General features: G+C 44.9%; 1 non-coding gene across 1 annotated transcript; it reads left to right on the forward strand.

The window, feature by feature from the left end:
• The first annotated feature begins 281 nt into the window (after positions 1–281).
• On the forward strand, positions 282–363 carry trnal-aag (transfer RNA leucine (anticodon AAG)). The gene has a single exon. It is a non-coding gene; the product is annotated as a tRNA-Leu (tRNA).
• The last annotated feature ends 19,815 nt before the right edge of the window (positions 364–20,178 follow it).

The following is a 20,178-nucleotide window of genomic DNA, read 5'->3' on the forward strand; positions in this document are numbered from 1 at the left end:
TGGTAATTTGACCAAATCATAACCGATCATATGTTCTCACGCACTCACAGATACATTTGTAGCTGAAAAGAGTCTGAGAAGATAGACTCAGCATACCATTGATTTTTGTCTGGATCGATGGGCTATCATTATCTGCTGCGAAATTGATATTGTAGACGGGCACATCCCAGCAGCTGTGCGAGTCGGAGAGGGGTCATGGAACCCTTTTCACATGGCTTTGCATCCGTTGTTATGCAGGAGCACAATTGGAAGTGCAAGAAAATGGGCGGCTGCGGGCGGCTGGTAGTGTGGCCGAGCGGTCTAAGGCGCTGGATTAAGGCTCCAGTCTCGACAGAGGCGTGGGTTCGAATCCCACCGCTGCCATTTCTGCTGATCAACTCCAACGACGTCGCTTGCTCAAATGCGGTTTCGACCCCTGCTGCATTTCTGTTTGAAACAGAAGAAAAATGAGTTAGCTTCCCGTGGAATTAACTGTGGTGTGGTGAAGTGTCTGTGCTGTCATGATCGTGTTCGCCTCCCGCGCGGAAAATCGCAAGCAGCTCTGCTGTTGCTTTACGTTCCAGGCAAGTTGAATTTTTACTGGAACCGAATGGAGACTGTTATTTCAGCGCTGTTGTGAAACAAAGTCATACGGTGACTCGACTCGTCGTTATTTGGTTTTCTGGCCAATGAGAAAATCGTTCCAATAAATTTCGATGTCATTTGTTATTGAATTTCTCCCATTTACTTCATCTCGGTCCTGGAGACATCGGAAGGGAAAGGTAATCTAATCGAGACTGTGATTAGTGAATTCACTTATTATGGCCCACTCTTGTTATGTTCTTTCTTTCTCTCTTTTCAGCATTGTCTGGGAAGTGGTGGTGCACTCAGTCTCCAGTATGTTTGAAAGAGTAGTTTGGAATTTCCCTGTTGTTAGTTGTGAGATTACTTTATGGCTCATGCCCCCGGCCTGTCTCACATTTTGCATTCATGCTCGCTGTGTCTGAAAATGCATTTGGTTTGCCAGTTTTGTTTGTGTTCCGCGTTAAATGCTTCCTGTTTTGCGATTCGCTCAATACATTACGAATTAACAGGGTTTCTGAGGTAACTTACAGCTGCAAAAATCCTCAACTGAGAATCTGGGAAAATTTCACGGAGTATGGTCAGTCGGAGCAAAAGTAAGGAAGTCGTTCGTTTCTGCAGTGTTTCACAATACTACCTTTCCCGTGAGCAGTCGAACAGACTAAATGATTGTGCCACAGACTGCGACGGCAAGCTCCGCTAAAAAGTAATCCTTTACAGCCGGTGTAAGCAACACAACGTTATTGGCGCACACCGCGTGGAAACAGATACTTCGGTGTATCTCGTCCATGCGCACCACATAGCCAAAATTAAAGAAGTCCCATTAAACAACGAGCGATTGGAAACAGAAAGGTGAAAGGTAAAATGGCGTCAACTTTCAGTGCTGGGTGCCACTGAGCCTTAGCAGTGGTGACTGCGCCTTGTTTCTGTCGTGTAGTGGTCATCACGTTCGCCTTACGCGCGAAAGGTGCCCATTTCGAAAGTGCGCAGAAACTGCTTTGTTCTTCAACTGCGGCCTTTTACATGGTCAAGATCGGAGTTTTCTTGCTTGCTTTCCCATCTGCAAACCTGCCATCGAATTTGCTTGAACAAATGTGCTCTCGTAGTGAAATGTAATGCAACTCCATTTAATTACTGTGCAAAGCATTGTAAAGTTTTTCTCCAACCTGGTTCTGTTCATATGCCATTCCGTTTGAGAGTGTAGTTACCGCCTTCTGATCCTTCCACGAAGAGCAGTACCGCATTTGCATTTCTTGCGCAGGCGGCCCGGTTCAAAGACAGGGAAGAAGCTGATGCGCTGGTGTCACAGCGCACCACGGATTCCTGAACGAGTCTGTCTGTCAAATGTACCCCAAAGTCGTCTCTGAAAGACCTCATTTGGAAGCTGTCTGTCGTTATTCAACGTGCGAGAGTTGGCACCAGAGGTCCTGAATCATGTTTTGGAGCAGTTCGCACGTTAGTGGCTCATTCAATCAGCAACAGCAACGAAAGAAATTACACTCTCAGAGGAACCTCTGGACCTGTGCTTTCATAGCGTCGCTAATATTAAGGTGCGCCCCGAGATCTAAGCCACGTCGGAACTGAAACGGAGGAATCGACAGAGAGGCGACAGAATGACATGGCATCCATTTGGTTTTCATTAAATCACTGACGAGCAGGAAAATGTGAACGGGGAGGGCGAGTGGGGAAGTGAGGCAGTTGCAGCTCTGGTGAAATTCCTTCTTTGTGATTAACTCAGCAACCAGAGTTCTGGGAATGGCAGTTATAGAATGTCAGGGACAGAACGTTCCAGGGAATGTCAGTTATAGAATGTCGGGGACATAACGTTCTGGGGAACCCCTTGACCTGTCCATCACCTTTCCCCCCTACCCACCCTACCAAAATGATGTACTGTGCCTGGACACACTGTAACATTAATGGGGTGAGAGACGGAGGGTCCAATCACAGGAATGGGAACGAAAGGCATTGCCAGATCAGCTATGGTTAGATATACCACATTCTCAATCCACCACACAGAACCAGCCCAGATACCATCGACCCAGAGGACAGATCTGTTTACCATGGAACACTGTGCAAACCAAGCCAGTGTACTGCTCAGTACAACCCAACAATCTGTCCAGATTCATCCATTGCCCTGGTCAATACAATCCAGTAATCAGTCCAGAGTGGAACACTGCGCAGACCACAGCAGTGCATTGATCTATAAACCCAGACCATATATCTGTCTAGCGCAGTGAGCTGTACATACCACAGCAGGGTATTGATGTATAAACCCGGACTAGATATCTGTCCAGCACTGGGAGCTGTGCAGACCACAGCAATGCACTAATGTTTGAATCTGAAACAAATATCCATCCAGCATGGGAAGCTGCACAGACCACATCATGGCATTATCTATAAACCTCAACCAGTTAGTCTGACCTGCACACCGACCTGTGCAGTGGTCACCCGTGAATTAATCTGTAAACCAGGAGCAGTTACCCTCCCAGCATGTAGGACTGTACACCATCCCAGTGCAGTGATCTGTAACCCAGGAGCAGTTACCCTCCCAGTATGTCGAACTGTGTACCCCACCCCAGTGCATTGATCTGCAAACCAGGAGCTGTTACCCTCCCAACATGTAGGACTGTGTACACCATCCCTGTGCATTGGTCTGTAAACCAGGATCAGTTACCCTCCCAGCATGTAGGACTGTGTACACCACCGCAGTGCATTGCTCAGTTACACTGTGTTACATCCTTGCCCAGCGTGGAGAAACTTGCAGCCCATATTGGAAGTGAAAGGATGTGCAGCTCCCATCCATTTACAGTTCCATCTCTCCATTGTACCATGATAAAGGGGTGCTGCGGGTATGTTAGCAATGGGGAAAAGTGTTGTTTTTGCAAATATAGGAAAAAACATACAGAAAAGGGGTACAGCAAGAGAACTATTAACTCTGCAGGTATTTAGGGAAGAGCATCTCCACTTTTCATTGCATAATTATGGATAATTAAGTACTAACTTTAATGTAGATTTATTAAAGGAAATAATTCCTTTTACCATAATGTTTAAAACAACAGTTTCAGCAAAAAGCTAAGATTACTGAAATATAAGTGAAATACCAAAAAGATACATTGTTAAGATGTATGTACAAAAATGGAATGTACCTATGGACAATGAAAGAAGTTACAAAGGGGAACATCGAGATAAGCGTTTAGCCATATGACAGCATGTTCAAGGGGGAAAAATTGCCAACTTGGAAAGAAGGGGGTAATGGGCATAGAGCATAGATGGGTAGAGGCGAAATAGTAAGAGAGATTGAGAAATTACGAGTCTGGAGAGATGACCTCACTCAGCACAAAGGGTATAACTGTACACTAACCTCAGTTCTGATTTGTTCATTGAAGCCTTTACTTGCAAGTTCGTAATAAATTGTCTTATTTCCAATTTTGGTGGTCTCGTCTCAATTTTATTGATTTTGTTTCTAACAGGTGTAAACATTACATGCCAGAGAGAGATGGCGTGGGAATCAGTTTAAATATCACACATGGGAGGGGTTTGAGGTATAGACACAGAAGGGGTGACTGAGAGACAGTATCATGGAAGGATGTGTTCCCAGGTTTGAGAATGCTGAAATGCAAACACTTCGATAGCATCCTATAACATGAGCTAGCCTTCCCAGGAAAGATGGCAAAACGGGATATTGGTGTGAGGCCAGATGAGCATTTGTTCTGCATCTTTGTAACTGGAATTGGTTTCAACAGAATCTATGACTCATTGGGCAGATGCTAACAATAATTTATCTTTGTTTGATTTTCCTTGAGTGTGACAGAGGGATCGTCCTCACGAGGCTGAGCTAGTTTCCTGGTGCTATCGTATCAAACTCACCTCATTAACTACCCACTCCACCCCATGGTGTCCTTCTCTTTCAAAACCAGCCCGATTCTCCCACCCATCATGGCAGGTGGTACTCACTACCGCCCGGGTGCCCCTGGAGATTCCGTGATCCCTGACACTGGTGACACCTTTAAAAGGCCAATGGGCACACGGTTGAGCTTTCTCCGTTTGGAACTGCCCTGCACAGTTTAACCCGAGCACGGCAGATAAGGGGCAATTACACCACGGTTTGTCGACAGGGCTATGGAAGTCTTGGTGAATGGGCTAGTACAGAGGGGGACCATTCTCTTCCCAGAGGGGGCCACACCACCAGACCCACCGAGCATGGTTTGAACTCCCCATCCAGCTCAGTGCAGTATCTGCGGTCTGAAGAAATGTCCAGCAAAACAGGACAAGCATCAATAACCTTTCCCACTCTGTCAGGATAAGGGTCAGTGTATTGTCTCTGCTCCCTCACACTCACTGTATATCTGTTATAGCACCGACCCCCAAACAAGGCTTATGCTCCACCACTCTCACTGCTGCATGCAGCACTTTCCTCTTTCTCTCTCTATCTCCACTACATCCTCACACTAATAACACTGCATGCATAAAACACTGTGGACTGACTCCCTCCGGATATCTCACCATGACCCCGTCCCCCACCTTCACCAGCACTAATATCAGGGCCACCCCCTCTCAACCTCCCTCCCTCCCTCCCTTTCTCCCATTCCAGGAGAAACAGCCTGGAATAGGACAGAAAGGGCCAGGCCGGGAGGTGGAGTGCCCGACCATCCGTTCCTCCACCCCCTCCCCCTTCCATGTGGGGAGGACCCTGGCACGAGCAGGAGAGGACCAGGATGCCTCGTGTGGTGATTCTGAAACATCCACGTCCCACCGACCGAGTAAGGAGCAATGTTCAGTGAAGGGCAACTCTCATTTTAAACCCACTGGCAGCTCCGTTTCCCCCCGGCACAACTTAGAAGCCGTGGCCCTAATGCCATCTCCCTTTTGTGTCGAGCTGGTACAAATGGTATCCCCACGGTCTCGTTGGGCAGAGGGTGGGCTCACAACGCATCATCAACACCACCTCCCAGGAAGGGAGCACGGAGGCTCCCTCCTACACCTCCCCCTGTAAACATCTCAGATACTGAAACTAATCTGTGAGAGTTACTGCTCTCCCCACTTGTCATGATATCTTCAATAATCTGTGCTCATATACACGCAGCGCCCTCTAGTCTTTCAACCCCATTATAACGGCACAGCCTGTTTTAAACTGTCTTTCATTGTCTTTCCCACCACAGCACATCACCTCACACAGCTCTGCATTAATCCCCATCTGCCTTACACCTGAACACTACACCAACGTGTCACTGTCCTGTTACAGTTCCACATTCTCGTCCATAGACTTTACAATTCTTCCAGGTTTGGTGCCATCTACAAACATTGAGATTGTCATAGCATCACAGTCGCCATGAAATAACTGAAATCCTGCCATACTCACGAGTGTGAGCAAGTGAAATACTGATATATTCCCACGGACAGAGTCAAATAATCACATGCTGTCAATGGAGCAACAAAAATCCTGACACTTACGAGACAGAATGGATGAAATATTGACAAACCACAGAGCAAGAGAAATCCGGATAGGTTCCACTTATCCATATTCATCAGGGTATAATGTGGTGAAGTTGAAAGCATGTACTGTACCTTTAAGAGAGAGGGTGAATGCGGTTCTGAACTGAGAGCTTACAAGCACCTGTGATATGAGAGGATGACAGACCCAGAAACAGTATATTGCTGTAGAGTTGGAGTGGGGTAATAAGCAGTTAAGAGAAAGGGGGTCCCAGAATTGTGAATATTTGATGTAAAATGTTCAGTTTCAGAGTGAACAAATAAATTGATGTTTTTATTTAAACGGTGAAATTTGGCAGATCTGTCAGACATATTTTAACAGTTTACGAGGCGAATTGAGCATTTCTTTATGTTTCATGTAAGTTACCAGATGAGCTTCACGCCGCGCCCTGACAATTCCCCTGTGTGTCTGTGTGTCTCTATGTGGGGCAGGTCAAGAAGTCTCTGTGGTGTTTAAAGTGATGCAATGCCACCCTCTGTTGGTCTCCACACGCCACTGCACAGGCATTGGCAGAGGGTGAAAACCAACAGGGATTCATTCATAGAGGGGGAGGGAGAGGGCAGCTGCTCACAGGACAATCCAAACGGATGTCTTATCCATGTACTGATCTAAATGTCCTTTAAACGTTGTAGCTGTCCCTGCTTTCACCACTTCCTCTGGAAGTTCATTCCACACACAAGCCAGCTTCTGTCTAAAATAATTACCTCTCATGACTTTTGTAAATCTTTTTCCTCGCACCTTAAAATATCCCTCAGTTTTGAATTCCCACCTCGAGGGAAAAGACATCAGCACTTCAGCTTATCTGTACCCCTCATTATTTTAGAAACCTCTGTAAATTTACCCCTTAATCTCATACTCTCTAATGAAAAAAGTCCCAGCCTACCCAGCCTTTCCTTATAGCTCACTCCCTCCATTCCCAGCAACATCCAGGTTAATCTCTTCTGAACTCTCTCCAGCTTAATAATATCAAGGTCAATAATATCAAAGTGAATAGTCAAGGTGTTTTCTAAGGATACGGGGTCCAAACCTAGAGGATATGGGCTTAAGGCGAGAGGGGAAACATTTAAAAGTGACCTAGGGGGCAGCTTTTTCACCCAGAGGGTGGTGTGCCTATAGAATGAGCGGGCAGGGTGACCAGTATTCCAGAAGAGGTCTCACCAATGTCCTGTACAATCTCAACATGACGTCCCAATTCCGATACTCAAAAGTCTGACCAATGAAGACTTGTGTGCTAAACACCTTAACCACACTATCTATATGAGATGCAAATTTTAAAGAATTATACCTGACGGCCTAGGTCTCTGTTATACAACACTGCCAAAGGCTCTGCTTTTAATTGTATAGGTTCTGCTCTTGTTTGATTTACCAAATCCCATACCTCGCATTAATCCAAACTAAGCTGCATCTGCCACCCCTCAGCCCAGTGTGTGATATTACTGCCACATCACCCTCCCCATTCAATTTTAAAATGCCCATCCCTCTCCAGGATTCCTGCACACTACGGCCTTGACTTTCACAAAGACACTGAGCTTGGGTTGCCTTGTGTGGTTTGGGGGAGGAGGGACAGATTGTAGACACAGTCAGTGGGGAGGAGAGGCTGGACAGTAATCAGCGGCCTGGTATCATTTCATGGTTTTAGGAAGAGGGCAATCACACGTTAGAGTTGGCGAATACTGATTGGTGTTTTGGGGTCAGAAATTATGGTCTTTCTCCGTCTCAGGTGTTCAGTCATAAATATCTCTTTGAGACCCTTAATTGTGCAGAGTGTGCCTGCAGGTTTCTTTCCCTAATATTGCAGACTACCAATAATAGCGATAAAAGATGTTCATAGTTAATTTTGATGGCACAGCACATACACTCAACATCCTACTGTTGAGACAAATATCATGCATTTGTTTAACAATACAAAGTGTTTTGTGTAGTTCAGTTATGGTAACCTAATTATAACAAATCCACACCGAGCTGAAAGCTGACACTTAATATATGACCCAAAATCTGTGTATGACAGTATAGTGGGTAATGGCCCTGTCTCTGATCCAGAGGTATGGATTTGATTCCAGTTCCTGAACGTGTGTGGCAGTGTTCCTAGCTCTGGACTCTAAGTTCTAACTTCAAGTCCTGCCTGTTGCAGAGGTATGTCCCATCATGTCAGAACAGGCTAATTAGCAAACACACAGGAAAATAATGTTACAGCTTTATGGGTATTGCTGAGTGATGCTAGTCCCTATCTCCGGGCACAAAGGTCTAGGTGTAAATCCCACAGAAATGTCTCATGATACATCTGAACAAACCGATTAAAATGGATTTAGAATTGTGACTTGGTGGAGAAGGAAGAGCTGTCAGTATTGCATTTCAGAATTAAGGCCCAGGATGAATGAAAGTACAGCCATTCGTGTTGATTGAAGTCACATTTTGCAGCAGTAAATGTTTATAAAACCAGAACGGTCATGGACAGGGTGAGTTGTCAGGGATTTTCCCCAGGTTAGGGGCATCCAAAACTAGAAGGCATTGGTTGAAAGAGAGAGGGGAAAGGTTTTGAAGAGGCCGAAGGAGCACCTTTTCACACAGAGGGTGGTGTGCGTATGGAATGAGCTGCCAGAGGAAGTGGTGGAAGCTAGTACAACTACAGCATGTAAAAGGCATCTGGATGCTGACATACCTGCTGAGCTTTTCCAGCAATTTCTGTATTTCTTTGAAAAATGCATTCATTTTAACACAGGTATTCTGAATAAATTAAACATTTTATTTTTTTAATGACGCAGGGCCATGTCAACATATTTCAAATCGACTAAGACCATTTTCTGCGAAGGTTATGGCTCTGTGTATGACAACAGCAACGATGTACCTACATAGAACAGGGAATGTGATGAAGACATAGTTTGGACAATGTTCAAGGAGAAGTCACATGGTCCAGTTTGGGAGAGGATGACATTACTGTGTGATTCAGCTCAGAAAGGGATAGCATTTACATACATTTGGGAAGGTAAGGGCTGATCGGGGTAGACAACGTGGCTTTCTGCATGGGAAATCAAGTCTCATTAATTTGGTTGAGTTTTTTGAAGAGGTGACAAAGAAGATTGATGAAGGCAGTTTGGGAGATATTGTCTATGTGGACTTGCAAGGTGTTCATTTAAAGAACAAAGACCAAAGAAAATTGACAGCCCAGGAACAGGCCCTTCGCCCTCCAAGCCTGAGCCGATCCAAATGTACTGTCGAAATCTGTCGCCCAATTCGTAAGAATCTGTATCCCTCTGCTCCCCACCTACTCATGCATCTGTCCAGACGCATCATAAATGAATCTACTGTGCCTGCCTCTACCACCTCTGCTAGCAACGCGTTCCAAACGCCCACCACCCTCTGTGTGAAGTATTAGCTGCGTGTCTCCCTCTTAATGTTCCACTGCTCATCTTGAAAGCACGACCTCGAGTTATAGAATCCTTCACCCTGGGAAAAAGCTTGTCTCTGTCCACCCGGTCTATACTCTTCATGGTTTTGCAAACCTCAATCAGGTCCCCCCTCAATATCCTTTATTCTTGTGAAAATAAACCTAACCTACTCAGCCCCTCTTCATAGCTAGTATTTCGTTCTGATTGGTAGTCAGATTAGTAAGTTTCGGTCACGTGGGATACAGGGGAAGCTAGTCACAATTGGCTTGAAAGAAGAGGGATATTTTTCAGACTGGAGGCTTGTGATCACCAGTGTGCTGTAAGAATCAGTACTGAGTTCACTGCATTTCATCATTTATGTAAAAGATTTAGATGTGAATATAGGGGCAATAGTTAGTAAGTTTACAGATGGCATCAGAAAGGTGGTGCAGTAGATTATCGCAGAGTACAACAAGACCACAATTAAATGGGACAAAAGGGCAAAGAGTGACAAATGAAGTTTAATTTCGATAATTACGAGGTAATACATTTTGGGAAGGCAAATCAAGGCATAAATTATACACTTAATGGTAAGGTCCTGGGGCGTGTTGTGGAACATAGGGACCTAGGACTGCAGTTGCATTGTTCCTTGAAAGTGGAGTTCCAGATAGACAGTGTGGTGCAGAACACATTTGGCACATTTGCCTTAATCAGTCAGAGCAATGAGTATAGGAGTTGTGGTGGTATGTTGCATCTGTACAGGATGTTGGTGAGGCCACTTTAAGAATACTGTGTACAACTCGGTTTTCTGCAGAAATGATTTACACAGATGTCCCAGGACTGGAAGTTTGAGCTTTAGGGACAGGTTGATTAGTTTGAGGTGTTTTTCCTGGAGTGTCAGAGGTTGAGAGGTGACATTATAGAGTTTCATAAAACCATCGGGGCATGGATATTCTGAACAGTCACGTTCTGCTCCCCAGGATAAGGGAGTCCAGAACAAGAGGGCATAGGGTGAAGGGGAGAGGTCAAATGATTTAGAAGGGACCCGAAGGTAACTGTTTCACACAGAGAGTGGTGTGTGTACAGAAAGTGCTGTCAGAGGAAGTGGTGAAGGCAGTTACAATAGCACGATTAAAATATATCTGAGAGGAGGGATATTGGCCAAATGCTGGCAAATGGGACTGGATCAGATTTCATATCTGATCGGAGTGAACAGATTGGACTAACGGGTCTGTTTCCGTTCTGCATGACTCTCTTATTCTATAAGAGGGATGATGAAAAATTCTGAAAGGCCCTTCCAAGTCGGAATTCTCTTCACTGGAAGTTTATCGTGCCTCTATGTTCACAATGATTGAACGTTGCGTTAGTTAAATATTTGACAGAGAAGTGAGTCATGCACAATGGGTCGCAGACAGGAAAGTGGGGCTGAGACCCCAACCTGATCAGCCACAATCTTACTGCCTGGTGGAGAAGGCTCCAAGTATCTAATGACCCACTCCTGCCTCTCAGTCCCATGTTCCTGTGTTCCATTCAGCCCTTCGTACCTGCTAGACAGGAACAGTTGGAGGGCACTTACTCCTATAACCTGTTGCACAGAAACAGAGGAGACCATTAAGCCTCTCAAGACTGTCGCACACGCTTTGAGGTGATTTGGGAAATGTAATTGAATAATCCAGGCTGTGTATGAAAGAGGCCCCTCATCTCTGTTTACAGAGCTTCCCCTATCTGCACCTTATGCTTCGTTTGTTGGTCATGTTGTAGACCCAGATTCACTGTGGATACAGCCCACATACCTCACCCAGAGATGGCTCACAAAATCATTTGGTCTCCTTGAGTGCAACATGCAATACCAGAACATTCATAAAAATAACACCCACTAACTTTCCAATAACAGAATGTGAGAACATCAGAAACAGGGGCAGGTCGTTCACTCCCCAAGCCTGCCTAGCCCTTCACTAAAATCATGGCTGATCTGCTCCTGGCCTCAAATCCTCTTTCATACCCAATTCCTCATAGCCGTCAACTTTCTGACAGTTCAATATCCATCTATTTCCTCTTCACATACTTTCAGTCAGCTAGCTCCCTGAACACTCTTGAGAAGAGAAATCCTGACATTCAATCCCACCTGTTTGAAGAAAACACTTGCTGCTCCTATATCATGGTTTATTGATATGAATAAAAGAGGTTGAGACAAGAGTTCAGGTAAAAATGACTGGCCGCGATATCAAGGAACTGGTTGGCTTCTGCTGACATCAAGGAGCTTAACAAAACTAGACATCATGGGAATCAGACTAAATTATCCAGTGTTTGGAGTCAACCATGGCACAAAGGAAGATGTTCATCATCTCACTCCTGGGTCAGCTCTGTGGGAGATCCGCAGGGTAGCTTCCTCTTCACAAACAGCTTCAGCTGCTTCATCAATGTCTCCCCGCCCCCACTCTCCCCACCATAAGATCAGAAGTGGGGATGGTCACTGAAGATTCCACAATGTTCAGAACGTTTTATACCTCGTCAGCTCCTGAACTGGTCTGTGTCCATGTGCAGCAAGACCCAGACTCCATTGAGATTTGTGCTGTTAAAGTGTCAGTAACCTTCATGTCACAGCACTGCCTGAGCACATTGCCACAGTAAAACAAGAGTTCATTCAGCACCTCACGCTGGTTTCGCAGAAATATGAGGAAGCAATTCAGCCCATTGACACTGTTGGAGAAGAAGAGGGATGGCCTATTCAGTGCCTCCAGCCTATTACTCAGGAAGAGAAGGAGCATAGTGTGATGGACCACACCAGAGCCCCTCGAAAATATTTGATGGCGGTAGCCTAGACGCTAATGTTTTCTTATTTTAAAGGAAATGTAAATTTTCTGTTCCAGATGCAATGTGAGTGGTCAAACTACTCGATGGTAAGCAAAATACCATTAGTTCAACACGAAAGAAGAAATAACACCACAGAAAGAGGAATTTAGAATAACGTAATTCTATTGGACAGCTTAACAGAATAATGGATCTAGGAACTATTACTAATGAACTGTTCCAATATAGGGAAATCCCATAAACACAGCCCTTGGCAAAAAGGAAAATTCAGACACAGAATGTCACAAATATTTCTCCATTCCAGGAATTAAAAACAGCATCAAAAGAAAATTCAGAGAGAGTACCAGCCAGGAGATAGTCACTGACGCTTCCAACTCTGTGGAGACCCCTATGCTTTTTGATGTTACTGAGAAACCAAAACCCAGAGCTCCGAATGTGTGAGAGCTGGCCACACCCGTTCAGGCTGTATTAAAATTAACCTAAGGCCTCGCTAGTTGTATACTCAAGTGGCCTAAACTAGGCAGCTTGGTAACAATCTCTCTTTTAAAATAAACCAGGACAAAATAACCTCTTAAAGCTGCAGCATTGTCACACTGGTCAGTACATCGAGCTGTCAAACAGGAACCAGGGGGAACCTAGTCATGCCCTTGCCCTGTCCAATTGAACGAGGAAGAATCCAGTCAGTCCCTTGAGTCAGATACACAGAAACAGTAGGAGGCCATTCCCATCTCAGTAGACTTACACGGGGGCAGAATGAGGTAATTGATGCTGATTCCTGATGATATCTTTATGCCCAAAATGTCGATTCTCCTGCTTCAAGCATGCTGGCTGACCTACTGTGCTTTTCCAGCAATGGTCGCTCTACTCTGAACTCCAGCATCGGCAGACTTAAGTGTCTCCTAAATGATGCTCTAACATGATTAACAAGTGGAGCAGAGGCTGCACAGACCGTTGCTCATGATACACACGTGGGGCTTTAACGTGGTTTTCTAGTGGTGAGCAGGGAAGCCATATGTCTTGTGTGAAGTCTCAAGAAGGCATCTTTCATCTCCAAGAAGACACCCTGGTGCTCTCTATGTAGGGCGGAAGCTGGTGGGAATGGCTACCTGTTTCAGATGGAAGGTATTGTGGCTGTTGTTGGGGATTGTGAACAACATGACGTTGAGTACGGGTTCACACAGTGACTGAACATTTTTTTTTAGATTAGATTACATTACAGTGTGGAAACAGGCCCAACAAGTCCACACCGACCCGCCGAAGCGAAACCCACCCATAACCCTACATTTACCCCTTACCTAACACTACGGGCAATTTAGCATGGCCAATTCACCTAACCTGCACATCTTTGGACTGTGGGAGGAAACCGGAGCACCCGGAGGAAACCCACGCAGACACGGGGAGAACGTGCAAACTCCACACAGTCAGTCGCCTGAGGCGGGAATTGAACCCGGGTCTCTGGCGCTGTGAGGCAGCAGTGCTAACCACTGTGCCACCGTGCCACCCACAAACGTGGGGAGAATTAATTTAGGCATATAAACTATTAGGAAAGCCACATAAGACTGATGAATGGACTCTCTAAGTTCAAATAATGGTGATCTTGTTCATGTTGATCTTGTCTAGTGCACGTCCTGTTACCTTACTCTGTCCAAGTCTATTTCCACCCTACGATCTGCCTGGCCATGTTCACTATGATCTTCCTCCACTGCTCATAAATAAAGTGTTTCCCTGTAATGAGGTACACGTGGCAATAAATGAAACCAATTAATCCTGGTTAAAGTATGGAATTTCTCACCCTATCAATGTCTGTTTTGGAAATAAGTGTTCGCTGCCACTCCTCGTGTTTCAGCATCACAATTTCTTCGTCTCCCACAGCTCCACAGATTAAACACTCAGCTTATTCACTCTATCCTCATGTTACCATCATCCATGTCAGTGGTAAGGAGATCATTCCTTACAAAGGAGATCGAATCTGTAGAGAGTGCCCCAAATGCTCTCTCAGCAAGGCTCTACAACATCAGGAAGATGGCTTTACTTATGTACTCGAATCATCTTACAATGAAGGACAGCATACCATTGTCTGCACCCATTACTTACATAGGGTTTGATTCAGACTGGTCTGCATAAACTTGTGAGTGGGAGATCATGCTTGCCAAATTTCTTAGAGTCCTTTGGTGAAGTGACCAAGAAGGTTGATGAGGGCAGAGTGGTAACCGTATTCTCTATGGATTTCAGTAAGGCCTTTGATAAGGTTCCATATGGCAGGCTGCTCTGGAAGGTTCCATCACGTGGAATGCTGGGGGATTTGGCCAATTGGTTACACAGTTGGGTTGATGGTCGGCAGCAGAGTGTTTAGTGGAAGGATGCTTGTCAGACTGGAGGCTGGGTCCAAAGCTTTTTGTTACCAATGATTTGGTTGAGAATGTACAAGGCATGATTAGTAAGTTTGCATATGACACTAAAATAAGTGGGAGCATGATCAGTGAGGACGATTATCAGAAATTGCAGCAGGACCTTAATCAGGTGGGCGAGTGGGCTGAGAAATGGCAAATGGAATTTAATATAGATGTGTGAGGTCTTGCATTTTGGAATCTCAAATCAAGGTAGGAGTTTCGCGGTGAATGGGCGGGCCTTAAGAGGTGTAGTGGGCAGAGAGACCTTGGAATTCAGATGCCCGGTTCCCTGAGAGTGGAGTCACAGGTAGGCAGGGCAGTGAAGAAGGCTTTTGGCACACTGGCCTTCGTCAGGCAGGACATTGAGTATAGAAGTTGGGAATTTATGTTGCAGTTACACAGGACTTTGGTAAGGCCGCACTTGGAGTATTGTGTTCATTTTGTCAACTTGTTATAGGGAGGATATAATGAAATTAGAAAGAGTGCAGAAGAAATTTACAAAGATGTTGTCAGGACCCAATGGTCTGAGTTATAGGGAGAGGTTGGACAAGCTAGGACCTTTTCTTTAGAGTGTAGCAGACTGAGGGGGGACCTTATAGAGCTGTATAAGATCATGAGGGATAGGGTGAATGTTCTCAGTCTTTTCCAAAGTTTAGAGAATCGAGGACGAGATGGGATCAGTTTAAGGTTAAAGAGGTCGGAATAAAAGGGAACCTGAGGGACCAATTATTTACATAAATGGCTGGTATGTGGATGAGCTACCAGAAGATGTGGCTGAGGGGGGTTACTAACAACATTTTAAAAGCATTTGGATAAATATGCGGATTGGAACGTACCAGAAGGATATGGGCCAACTGCAGGGAAATGGGGTTAGTGTGAATGGAGTCGAACCCCTTTGTTAATTAAAATCAAACACCCAGAAAAGCTCGCCTCACATCGTAATCTGTTAACATATGAGTGACACAGATCTCCTACATTCGACTATTTAAACAAAAATTAGCAAGTTAGTTTCTTAACTTTAATAGTGAACACTAAATAACAACTATTCACAAATACAAGCCCTCCTTTTCTTAGCTACTTACTATCTGACTCCAACTCAGTAAACATATGCTATTCCAACAACCCACATATTAAACGTTACAATGTCAAGACCACACAGTCTCTATCATCCCCGCTGTGTTCACTCTTTCAGCAGTTACTCTGCTGTTGGATGGCAGCGGCTCCCCCTCTATTTTCAAAATGCTGGGTTTATTTACTTCCCATGATACAATAATTCTCATAATGTGATTGATTTCCAGGTGTACGAACAATAATATTCAAATTGCATTTGCTTCGGATATTCTGAGCATTATTTAAAGTCTTTGATTGCATTTGAATTGCTGTCAAAACAGCAACCAAAACTCAGGCTTCCATTTCCCAGCTAATTGTTACATTTGGAACAGTCTGACCTTTAGCTGGCATCTGTGGCTGGACTTTCGATTCAGCAAAACCCGTCCTATCTTAAAGTGAACAGACATTGATTAGATTCCAGGCAGTAACACATCCCGGGCTATCTGTTATTCTGTATACTAACCTCCTTGAATCCCTTGATTAGATTCCAGGCCGTAACTCATTCTGGGCTATCTGTTATTCTGTATATAACCCACCCTGAACACCTCGATTCGATTCCAGGCTGTAACTCACTCCGGGGTATCTGTTATTCTGTATATAAACTACCCTGAACCCCTCGATTACATTCCAGCCTGTACCTCAGTCCGGGGTATCTGTTATTCTGCATATAAACTACCCTGAACCCCTCGGTTAGATTCCAGGCTGTAACACACCCCAGAATATCTGTTATTCTGTTTGTAAACCACCCTGAACCCCTCGATTGGATAACAGGCTATAACCCACACCGGGGTGTCTGCTGTTCTGTATATAAACCACCCTGAACCCCACGATTAGATTCCAGCCTGCAACTCACTTCGGGCTATCTGTTATTCTGTATATAACCCACCCTGAACACCTCGATTCGATTCCAGGCTGTAACTCACTGCGGGCTATCTGTTATTCTGTATATAAACTACCCTGAACCCCTCGATTCAATTCCAGGCTGAAACTCACGCCGGGCTATCTGTTATTCTGCATATAACCCACTCTGAACACCTCGATTCGATTCCAGGCTGTAACTCACTCCGGGCTATCTGTTATTCTGTATATAAACCACCCTGAACCCCGCGATTAGATTCCAGGCTGTAACTTCCTGTCAGGGTTGAAAGGGAAGGCTCGTCGTTATAGGGAATGCTGGCTGACTAAAGAAATTGAGGGTTTCGTTCAGAAAAAGAAGGAAGCTATGTGAGGTATAGACAGGATAGATCGAGTGAATCCTTAGAAGAGTATAAAGGAATTAGCAGTATAGTTAAGAAGAAATCAGGAAGACAAAACGCGGACATGAGATAGCTTTGGCAAATAGAATTAAGGAGAATCCAAAGTGCTTTTACAAATATATTAAGGACAAAGGGTAACTAGGGAGAGAATGGGGTCCCTCAAAGATCAGCAAGGCGGCATTTGTGTGGAGCCACAGAAAATGGAGGAGATATTAAATGAACACTTTGCATCAGTATTTACTGTGGAAAAGGATATGGAAGATATAGACTGCAGGGAAATCGATGGTGACATCTTGCAAAATGTTGCAGATATACAGAGGAGGAATTGCTGGATGTCTTGAAATGGTTAAAGGTGGATAAATTCCCAGGATCTGATCAGGTGTACCTGAAAATTCTGTGGGAAGCTAGAGAAGTGATTGCTGGGCCTCTTGCTGAGATATTTGTATCATCGATAGTCACAGGTGAGATGCTGGAAGACTGGAGGTTGGCAAACGTGGTGCCAATGTTTAAGAAGGGTGGTAAAGACAAGCCAGGGAACTATATACAGGTGAGCCTGACCTCGGCGGTGGGCAAGTTGTTGGAGGGAATCCTGAGGGACAGGATGTACATGAAGTTGGAAAGGCAAGGACTGATTCGGGATAGTCAATATGGCTTTGGGCGTGGGAAATCATATCTCGCAAACTTGATTGAGTTTTTTGAAGAAGTAACAAAGAAGATTGATGACGGCAGAGCAGTAGATGTGATCCATATTAACTTCAGTAAGGCGTTCGACGAGGTTCCCCACAGGAGACTGATTAGCAAGGTTAGCTCTGATTGAATACAGGGAGAAGTAGCCATTTAGATACAGAACTGGCTCAAAGGTAGAAGAGGGTGGTGGTGGAGGGTTGTTTTTCAGACTGGAGGCCTGTGACCAGCGGAGTGCCACAAGGATCAGTGTTGGGTCCTCTACTTTTTGTCATTTATATAAATGATTTGGATGCGAGCATAAGAGGTACACTTAGTAAGTTTGCAGATGACACCAATATTGCAGGTGTAGTGGACAGCAAAGAGGGTTTCCTCAGATTACAACAGGACCTGGACCAGATGGGCCAATGGGCTGAGAAGTGGCAGATGGAGTTTAATTCAGATAAATGCGAGGTGCTGCATTTTGGGAAAGCAAATCTTAGCAGGACTTCTACATTTAATGGTAAGGTCCTAGGGTGTGTTGCTGAACAAACAGACCTTGGAGTGCAAGTTCATACAACCTTGAAAGTGGAGTCGCAGGTAGATAGGATAGTAAAGAAGGCGTTTTGCATGCTTTCCTTTATTGGTCAGAGTACTGAGTACAGGACTTGGGAGGTCATGTTGCGGCTGTACAGGACATGGGTTAGGTCACTCTTGGAATATTGCGTGCAATTCTGGTCTCCTTCCTATCGGAAAGATGTTGTGAAACTTGAAAGGGTTCAGAAAAGATTTACAAGTATGTTGCCAGTGTTGGAGGATTTGAGCTACAGGGGGAGGCTGAACGGTCTGGGGCTGTTTTCCCTGGAGTGTCGGAGGCTGAGCGGTGAACTTATCGAGGTTTACCCTGGGGTAAGGCAGTCCAGAACTAGAGGGCATAGGTTTAGTTTGAGAGCGGAAATACATGAAAGAGACCGAAGGGACAACTTTTTAACGCAGAAGGTGGTATGTGTATGGAGTGAGCTGCCAGAGGAAGTGGTGGAAGCTGGTACAATTGTATCATTTAAGAGCAATTTGGATGAGCATATGAATAGGAAGGATTTGGTGGGATATGGGCCAGGTGCTGGCAGGTGGGACAAGATTGGGTTGGGATATCTGGTCGGCATTGACAGGTTGGACCGAAGGGTCTGTTTCCATGCTGTACATCTCTATGATTCTATGACTCTATAACTCACTCCGGGCTACCTGTTATTCTGCATATCAACCACCCTGAAACCCTCGATTAGATTCCAGGCTGTAACTCACTCCTGGGTATCTGTTATTGTACACTTAAGCGTCCCGAATCCCCTTGATAAAATCCCAATCTGTAACTGACTTCCAATTTTAAGCGACTCTGTACATTAGCCACTTCAATCATTTGATTAGATTCCAGTCTGTATCACACTCCTGGGTATCTGTTAGTATGTATATTAACCATACAATCCAAACCCTGTTAAAATTGACCATGGTATTCAGGGATGTGTAGGTGAGGTGCATTAGTCAGGGGTAAATGTGGGGAAATGGGTCTGGATGGGTTATTCTTCTGAGGGACAGTGTGGTCTTGTTGGGCTGAAGGGCTTGTTTCCCCACTGTCGGGATTATATGAATCACCCAGAACCCTCTCTATTAGATTCCAACGTGTAACTCACTTCCATGTATTTGTGACTCGCATGTTTCAAAAACACCCCAAAACCTTCAATTCTATTCCAAATCGATAAACACGAGGTGCTGCATTTTTGGGAAAGCAAATTTGAGCAGGACTTATACCTTAATGGTCAGGTACGAGAGAAAGTTGCTGAACAAAGAGACTTTGAAGTGCAGGTTCGTAGCTCCGTGGAAGTAGAGTGGCAGGTGGATAAGAAAATGAAGGCAGCGTTTGGTATGCTTTCCTTTATTGGTCAGAGTTTTGAGTATAGGCATTGAGAGGTCATGTTGTGGCTGGACTGGACATGGGTTAGACCACTGTTGGAATATGGCATGCAATTCTGGTCTCCTTCCTATCGGAAGGATGTTGTGAAACTTGGAAGGGTTCAGAAAAGATTTACAAGGAGGATGCCAGGGATAGAGGATTTGAGCTCCAGGGTGAGTCTGAATAGGTTGGGGTTGTTTTCCCTGGAGCATCAGAGGCTGAGGGATGACCTTATCGAGGTTTATAAAATCATGACGGGCATGGATAGGATAAATAGACTAAGTCTTTTCCTTGGGGTGGGGGAGTCCAGAACTGGAGGGCATAGGTTTAGAGTGAGAGGTAATATGAAAGAGACCGAAGGGGCAACTTGTTCACTCAGAGGGTGGTACATGAATGGAATGAACTGTCAGAGGAAGTGGTGGAGGCTGGTACAATTCAACATTTAAAATGCAGCTCGATGGGTATATGAACGGGAAGGTTTGGAGGGAGATGGACCAAGCGCTTGAAAAAGAGACTAGAGTAGGTTAGGATACCTGGTCGGCATGGACGGGTTGGACCAAAGGGTCTGTTTCCATGCTGTACATCT

This window comes from Chiloscyllium plagiosum, unplaced genomic scaffold (genome assembly GCF_037043375.1).
Source record: "Chiloscyllium plagiosum isolate Xiang-an unplaced genomic scaffold, Cpla_swu_hap1 HiC_scaffold_29, whole genome shotgun sequence".
Taxonomy (NCBI): Eukaryota; Metazoa; Chordata; class Chondrichthyes; order Orectolobiformes; family Hemiscylliidae; genus Chiloscyllium; species Chiloscyllium plagiosum.